The sequence below is a fragment of the Cryptomeria japonica genome, chromosome 7, assembly GCF_030272615.1.
Source record: "Cryptomeria japonica chromosome 7, Sugi_1.0, whole genome shotgun sequence".
NCBI lineage: Eukaryota > Viridiplantae > Streptophyta > Pinopsida > Cupressales > Cupressaceae > Cryptomeria > Cryptomeria japonica.
This window is the reverse complement of record NC_081411.1, coordinates 781,390,112-781,399,705: the sequence shown is the minus strand read 5'-3', so window position 1 is coordinate 781,399,705 and position 9,594 is coordinate 781,390,112.

Sequence of the window (9,594 nt, the reverse complement as noted above, 5' to 3'; positions counted from 1 at the left end):
ATATACAAACAATCATAATTCTTTGGAAAATTTGTCGGTACTTTAGAAAGAACTTGCAATAAATAATTATAGCTTAATCTTGTGGTGAATTGGATAGGTATGTTGTGATCATGTAATTGACTTTAAGGTGGTAATTATTTGAGTTAAATTTTTGATCTCAGTAAAAATAAAGTTAATTTTTGGTTTGGATCGACATAAAAAGAATTGTGATTAATTTTTTTCTTATTTTTTATTTTTCAAAATATTGATTTGTTTAAATTTAACATACAAAGATGATTATGTTATTTAAAAAAAATTTAATTGCATATATAGGCATAAACTCTTCAATTTAAATTAACAATTATTTTATAATATTTTATATATATTAATCTTGGTTCTAAGTGTTAGTTTGAGTAGCTTAGAGAGTTGTCATCTCCATTCCCAAAAATTAGTAAATAATTGTTTTTCAGGAATTTTGTTAGAGTCCAGAAAATTATTTAATTAATTAATTGTTTCCTTTAGAGACATCTACCAACCAATTAGTTATGGTTTGTTAGAGTCTAATTAATCTTATCCATTGGTTGAAATTAAATCATGGCCATTGGTTTTTCAATGAGACTAGTATAAAAGGGGATCAATGGGCATTTGGAGAACACACACTTGGGAAGCATTTCCCAAATAAATTTGTAGTCTTAGCAAATAGTTTTACGGCAATAGAAAGGGTGTAGTTATAGCGTTGGAGACAACATGATAAATTGGGAGAAGAGTTTCTGAAGGAGAATAGTGTCAAAGCTATGCCTGTAAGAGGCAAGCAATTTATGTGTCTCTTTATTGGCTGCAGTTTAATAAAATTCCTCATCTAGAATACTGGTTTTCCCTTCAGGGTTTTCCCAGGGACAATTTGTCCAAAAATATCATGTTCATTGTGTTGCATATTTTCTTTCTATGATTTAATTTGTGAAATTGTAGTTGTGTTATTTTTCAACATTTGTTGTAAATTAATTTTTGGTAGTCAAGTAATCCATATAAGATAGGAGACTAAAAACTAGTAGTTGCAATAGAATTTTTACATGGTATCAAAGTTGATCTAAGGGTAGAAAAGGCACAAGAAGAAAATCAAGTGTTTATAAAACCCAGTTCAACCTCTTCAAAATAATTATTATTATTTTTAATTTTTTTGACATGGCCTCAGTAGGTTTAAGAAATCAGGACAAACTGGATGGAGCCTCAAATTTTGGTGTCTAGAAAGCCAAAAAAAAGTTATTGTTGGAAGAGAATGGTATCAAGGAATATGTGACTAGTGTTGTAGCTATACCTTGAGATCCAACACAACTCTTAGCATATAAGAAGGAAGATTCCAAGGGGAGGAGGGTGATTCTTGATGGTGTCAAGGATCATATTGTTCCACATATTGTAGAGTTAGATACAGCGAAGAAAATATGAGATGCCATTCTGAATCTGTACCAAAATGCTACCACTAATCGGAAGTTGATTCTTAGAGAAAAGTTAAGGAATACCCTAATGAACAAGGGAGAAGATGTTACAAGTTACCTCACTAGGCTTAGACTTGTCAAGGATGATTTGGTGGCTATTGGAGATAAACCTAATGATGAAAAGATAGTACGAATAGCCCTAAATGGGTTTACTAAGTAGTGGAATGTCTTCATTCAAGTTATTAATAGACAAGATACCTTACACAGTTAGAATCGTCTAAGGAGAGAATTCACTCAAGAGGAGCCTAGACTAAGTCTTTGCAATGGGACCAATAAAAAAAGTTAGAAAAGTGAGGCAGAATAGGAAAACATTGCCCTAGCAGAAAAAGGGAAAGTAAAGAAGGGGTCTAGCAAAGGATCAAATCCACAAAGTGAAAAGAAGAAGAAGGACCTGTCTAAGATCAAGTTCTATGGATATCATGAGTTTGGCCACTATGTCAGTGATTTACCACAAAGAAAGAAGAATGACAAGAAAGGCAAGAAGTAGATGGCAGCTCTAGCAAATGCAGATGATCTTTCTAGTAGAATGGAGGACGAGTTTGCACTCATAGCTTGTATGGTTAGATCAACCTCACAAAGTGTTTGTTCTGTAGATAGTGGGATATCATTTTATATGATAGGAGTTAGAGAGTACTTATTCATGATGGATTTCATGTGCCAAAATTAGGTATGAACTTATTTTTGTATCTGTTCTTTAGGATAAAGGCTACAATGTACTCTTTAGCAGGATGCATAAGCACAAGGATTGGAAATCACCTCTACCTATTGGAGTTAGGAGTGGTCAACTTTATTGGTTGCAGTTTTATTTTCCTAAGGCACTCATGAGAAGCAGTAGTCTTAGAGATTGAGGAGAGTGATGACATAGGAGTATGGCCCATATACATCATGGAGCATTTAAATTTCTTTGTGATATAGTGATAGGTGTTCCAAAGGTGGGCACATAGCATGATGATGTATGTAAGGGATGTGTGTTGGGGAATTTTCTAAAAGAAAAATTTCCAAGGAGTGACACCAAATCCAAGAGTGTTCTTGATCTAGTAGATTCAGATATATGTGGACCAATGTTGATGAAATATTTTAGAAGATATGAGTACCATGTTACTTTTATTGATGATTTCTCTAGGAAGACTTGGATATACTTCTCTAAGACCAAGGATGAGGTCTTCAATCACTTCCAAGAGTTCAAATCTCTTGTGGAGAATTTGATAGGAAGGAATATAAAGGTTATTTGGTTAGACAATGGAGGCGAGTACAAAAGGAAAGAGTTCCAAGAGTTTTGTACCATGGAATAAATCAAGAGAGATAGGACCGTTCCTTACAACCCAAAGCAAAATGGGTTTTCTAAGAAGAAGAATCATTCTATATTGAAGATAGCAAGGGCTATTCTACATGAACATGACATGCCACATTACTTATGGGAATAGGCATGCAATATGGTAGTATACATACAAAACATGGTTCCATATAAGGTACTGGGGAAGATGACACTAGAGGAAGCTTTCATAGGGAAGAATCTAGATGTCAGTCACTTCAAGATATTTGGAAGTTTGGCATATTGTCACATTCCAAGGGCTACACATTCCAAGATTGATCATACTAGAGAGAGGGGGTACTTTATGGGGTACAGTGAAACCTAAAAGGCATATCAAATATTTATTCCAGGGACTAGGAGGATTATAGTTAGACATGATGTCAAATTCATGGAGGACAAGGCATTTAGGAGGACCAAATATTTTCCAATAGATGATTAGAGTGGGCAACCAACAAAAGATCCAAGGATCATTCAACCAAATCAGGGACAACAAAGTGCAAGTACAATTACTAACACAAGCATAGGCTCAAGCATTGAGAGTTCACAGAATATGGAGCAACAAATGCATAAAGTCCAAGAGATGCATCAAGAAGATATGGAAGTTGATGTTTTATCCTCTGAAGTTGGCAACAGGAACCATGAGGTTCAATAGACACATAGGAATACTCAGGATTTTGTGGGAGCTCCTATGATGATTAATAGACAATGAAGACAACCCGCCAATTTTAATAACTACATGGAATTAGTTAGTCAGCTAGTAGATAGCAAGCTTTCTAGCTATCAAGATGTCCCACATCAACAGTTGTGGTGAGATGTGATGGTTGAGAAATTTACCTCAATATTGCAAAATGATGTATGGGAGGTTATGCCTAGACCAACAGATAGGGCAGTGGTTGGATCACATGGGATCTATAAGATCAAACATGGTTCTTATAGTAGCGTCGAGAAATACAAGGGGTTCTCTTAGAATGAGGGAATAGACTATGAGTCCAAAAATTCACTCTAGTGGCTAGGTATACTTCTATATGAGCTATAATCTCACTTGCAGCACAAATGAGATGGCAGATCCATCAAATGGATGTGAAGGTGGTGTTTCTTAATGGTTAATTGAAAGAGGAGGTATACATAGATCAACCAGAGGGCTATATAGCACACAACAATGAAATCAACATGTACAGATTGAATAGAGCCTTGTATGGACTCAAGTAGGCTCCTAGAGCGTGGTATGAGCAAATTGATAGATACTTGCAAGGAATAGGTTTCATGAAGAGTGACATGGATCCTAACCTCTACTACTTGGTGGTTGTGGGTGAGGCTCTCATTCTTGTTCTATATGTGGATGACTTGTTTGTAACAAGTTCACTGGGGCTCATAAAGGAGTGCAAAAGGTGTTAGATAGTTTAGATAACCAGAAGACAACTGAGAGGGGGGGTGAATCAGTTATCACAGATTATAGGAACAATTAGAAATTTAAAATTTAATACTAGAACCCAAAACATTAATGCCGAAATAGTAGATAAACCAATTAAGCATAAACGATAATCACATAATAAAAACCATCCACATAACACCAAGATTTGTATGTGAAAAACCTGATAAAGTGAAAAACAATGGTGGGAAGCCTATCCATGGTTAGATAATACTTCCATAGTAAGTATGTGAATTATAATAAAGGGAACTACACTTGCAAGAAGGCAAACAACCTAGAGCGCAATGCACATCACAAAAGGAGCCTTACTGACTACATACAAATCTAGACTACAATCTAGAAAAGTGTTGAACTGCAAACGATAACATCTCCTATGCCTGAGTATAGTTTTGGTTAAGCTCAATACCGGAGGACTAAATCCTCTTACATAAACCCAATTTGATCTCCAATGGTCAACCAACTCCTCTGCTTGAATGATATTATATTATTCACACATTACATTCCTTGACCATGATCTCTTACATTAACCATGATGATCTACAATAAAATCTTACATCTATATATAAAAAACCCTCGATCATAAACAATCAGGTTGGCCACCAGATAATAAATTGATTGCATCATTACAAACCATGTTAGCTTTAGAACAAATAAACAATATCAACACATAAGACAACCTGAAAATACATCAATAGTTCCTATCCACACGTTACATTAAAGTCGGTCCATAACCTAGATCAACTGGGACCAAGTATAGGTCCACATGCTTCAACAATGATCTCAAACCACCAAGTCTTGAACACGATCATAGACAACATCCTGAAACTCCACCAGAAGCTAAACCAACACCACTTATGCAATTCATCAAAGATGTCCATCAAAATATTTGTTGGTGAAACCTTCGCCAAAACAAGAAACCAATCATCTAAGAAAGCGAGATAGCATCCAATCTCCAAACCAAAACCAATTGACCAAATATGAGTATAAGTATCATGAACAAGCCAATTCCATCACTTGACTATATCAAAGCCTACCAGATCATGCTAGATCAAAGTTAACAAAAAACCACTAAACCTACTGGGACCAGAAGGGTGTCAGTAAAGCATCCGAACAACTAGTGTTGGAATCAAAGACTAAACATCAATGCAACAAATAATCAATTCCACCAAATGGCCAACACTATCCCCTTTTGGAATTGATGGCAACACTAGATGGGAAAAACATCTAAGCACCAAGAAATGCCAAACAAGTCTACCCCTATGGAATACAGCCAACAAACTCCCACATATAGCTCTGAATATCACTCCCTTTTTCTTTTCTTTTTCTTTTTCTTTTTTACATCACTATCACTCCCCCTTTGACATTAATGCCATAAATCTAACAGAAACATCAAAGAAAAAACATAAGTCTCTGAATCACAAAGCTGACTACTTCCCTGAGTAGTAGCATCCCACAACAGTACCAAAATGAATAGTATCTATGATAATGCATGTCGGAGTGATGCCAAACTACATCAATCAAGTCTCTACCCAAGGGGCAGAAACTCCCAATTTGTCTCTCAGGTACTCAATTGATTCCTTGGACAAATTTTTAGTTAAAATATATGCAATGTGCTCTTTAGTGTTCACATAAACTAGTCTAACTTCATTTGCTTCCATCTTCTCCTTCAAAAAGATATACTTGATAGATATGTGCCTTGTTTTAGAATGAAATATTGAATTGTTTGATATATCATGGTGAATAACTACCAGTGTATCACAATCCACCTTTATATCCTTCAACATTTGCTTCATCCATAAAACTTGTGTATAGTTAGTAGCAGTAGCAACATACTCAGTTTCAATAGTAGATAAAGAAGTACATGACTGTTTCTTGATGATTCATGAAACCATCTTCTTTCCAAGAAAGAAAGCTCTACTGAAAGTACTTTTCCAGCCATCAACATCTACAGCCCAATCAAAAACTCCAATCATAGATTTGTATCTTGTAGGATTTATTGGTGTAGAAATATCTTTTCTTGTCAATTTGTCACTTGTAACCATAGGAGTACTTAATGGTTTAGAATCTCCCATACAAAATTTCTTCAAAAATTCCTTAGCATATTTAGTTTGATAGATAAAAATACCTTTGTTAGTCTGAGTAATTTGAAAACCTAAGAAAAATTTCATTTCACCAATCATAGACATCTCAAATTCTTTCTCCATATTCTTAGAAAATTCTATGCATAACTTGTCTTCACCTCTAATCATTATGTCATCAACAAATACTTCAAAAATCAATATATCATCATCAATGATTCTATAATATAAATTACTATCAGCACTGCCTTTACTAAAACCAAGCTTCAAAATATATTTATCCAACCTTGCATACCAAAGTCTATGTGCTTGTTTCAATCCATATAAAGCTTTCCTTAACCTACAAACCATATTTGTATCATCTGATAGTGAAAAACTATCAGGTTCCTTAATATAAACATCCTCATCAAGATCTCCATTCAGAAATGCACATTTTACATCCATCTGATAAACGTTTTAGGTTTTATAAGTAGCATAGGCAAAAAGTAATATCACAGCTTCAATCCTAGCTACATGTGCAAAAGTTTCTCCATAATCAATTCCTTCCTTTTCCTAATATCCTTTACAAACCAATATATATTTATTCCTTATAAATTGACCATCCTCATTTACTTTATTCCTAAAAATCTATTTAGTTACAATAATATTTTTATTTTAAGGTCGGGGAACCAAGGTCCATGTGTTATTTTTCTTAATCTGATCTAATTATTCTTCCATAGCTTTCAACCAATGTTCATCTTTACATGCCTCAATTACTGATACTGGTTCAACTTCTGAAATTAAACATAACTCATTAGTTCCTAGTCTTCTTCTTGTCATCACTCCATTACTCTTATCCCCAATGATTTGATCTTCAGAATGATTCAATCTCACATACCTAGGAGTCTTTTGACTTTATGTTCCTCTTCCCTATTCATCAGTTACTATAGAATTCTTTGATCTTACCAGAGTAGCTAGTTCAACTCTTTGTTCTGGTAAAGGTGCTACTAGTTCAGATATAGTCATTTTGACTATCGGTTCCTTCTCATAAACACTAATTTGAAATATTCCTTCATCACATCTAGGATCAAATTTCCCAATATCATCTCTCCTGATATAACATTTACTACCAATTTTTTTTGAAATACTTAACTATAGGTATATTGCCAAACCATAATTCATATGATGACTTACTGGTTTCTCCTTTGATATGTACTCTATTGAATGTATAAATGATTGCACCCATTGCTTCTCTCCAGTAGATATGAGATAGACTAGATTCCATCATCACTGTTCTAGCAATATCTGGGATAGTTTTTTTCTTCCTTTCCACAAATCTGTTGGCATTATAACAGACAAGAAGAAGGTTGGCATTCCAATTACAAAGAGATTGTTGGCATTTCAATAAGGATATTGAGAAGGTTGTTGATGACTATGGATATAACTGATTAAGGATGATTACTGTCTTAATATTATTATTTTGTCATTAATGTCAAGAAATTGATTTTCTAATTCAATATGATGTTGCCATATCTTAAGAAGTGTGATTTGATGAGTATAAAGATGTTGGTAAAAGACATAGAAAGAATATGATGAATAAGGGGATAAGTTATTCAATGTGCAACTATTACCGAGTTAGACAATGATGAGATCATGATGTTTAGATTGTTTTGATATCCTACATATGCTACTGTTTGAAAGGTTAATACTATACTATGTTACCGAGCAAAGAACCTAGTCGGTAAACCCTAATGTTATCGCTATCGGTTAATGATGGCAGAATATCTATCGAGTGAAGTTTAGTATTTATCGGGTTACAACTAACCTATAACAAAATGCATTAAATGTTTAAATGTGGTATTTAATGAAGGAAGCTGATGAGGTGGAGTAGATTAAATGATTGGTAAGCCGTGTATGAAGATTGTTAAAGAATCTATGGTAAAGAAAGATCGGAAGCTCAGATTGAACCGCAATACCCTAACACAAGTTCCCAGGTGAAAATGCAAGTTCCAAGGTGGGGTAAAATATTTTCAGATCGAAGGATACATTGAATTTGGACAAGATTGAAGATCTGATGGCTATGATTGATCATGGGAAATGTGATCAAGGAGATTAAGTGGTTGGAAGATTGTTTATAAATAGGAAACTGTTGATAAACAATGTATGCAGGCAAGTGTATGCACAGGGATGCTACATAGTGATTACCAAGCACATAAGCTTGAAAGCTTGTTTTGATAATAGAGTATAGAGCCCAACAGAGGGACAAGATAAGTCCTATGAATTGATTGTATTGAGAAAATAAGAATTTGCTTCAACATTTTTAGTTGTGAAGTTGTAGACATATTTTTATTACTGTTATTTTGAGTAGTAGCAGAAAATCTCTTAACCGAGTGGACTTAATAGTCTTATTTGTAAAATCCTCTAGCAAGGTGACATTCTTATTGAGTGTTTGAAATCCTTTAACAAGGTCACTTCTAAAAAGGTGAAGATCTTAACAGATCTGAGGGAAATCCCTTAACTGGGTCACATCTAGGAATGTGTTTGTAATCTTTAACAAGATTTGCTTTTAACCGAGCATACTTTAGAAGAGTATATTTCTTAGTGGGTCAAAAATCCCACAGTGGTTTTTCCCTATTTGGGTTTCCACGTTAAATCTGGTGTTATATGTTTGTGATCTTATCTATTTATGGGTTTGCATGCATTACTATTTTTCTAATAAGGTTATCGAGGTTGAATCTGTTGTTTTTATTGAAGATTAAGTTTGAATGATTCACCCCCCCTCTCATATTGTTAGCTTGGCATATGTACTAATCATATTTAGTATCAAAACTATCAATTGGTATCAGAGCATTGGACTCTAGAAGAAAAGTTCAAAGGCACTTGAGTTAAACATCCAAAAGATGTATAAGAGGGATGCACTAAAGCTGAATAAGTCAAGTTTCTCTACATGGTAGAAAAGGATGAAGTTGCATCTATCAAGAATTGAAGAATATGTTGTCTATTATCTGGAGAATGATTTCATCACACCGAGCACCTATCCATTGACAATGGAAGAGATAAAGGAAAAGCAAGAACATATTCAAGCAATGATTGAAATAACATCTGCATTGACCGACTCAGAGTTTAATGATCTAGAAGGATGTATTGATGCAAAGGAAATGTGGAATAAGCTCATACCTATGTATGGTGGAGATGAACATGTTCAAAGAGAAAAAGTGGATAGTCTAAGAGGACAACTTGAATCTATGAGGATGAATGAAGGTGAGAACATAACCTAGTATAGTACAAGACTAAAGGAGATTGTAAATCAAATCAAAGGAGCAG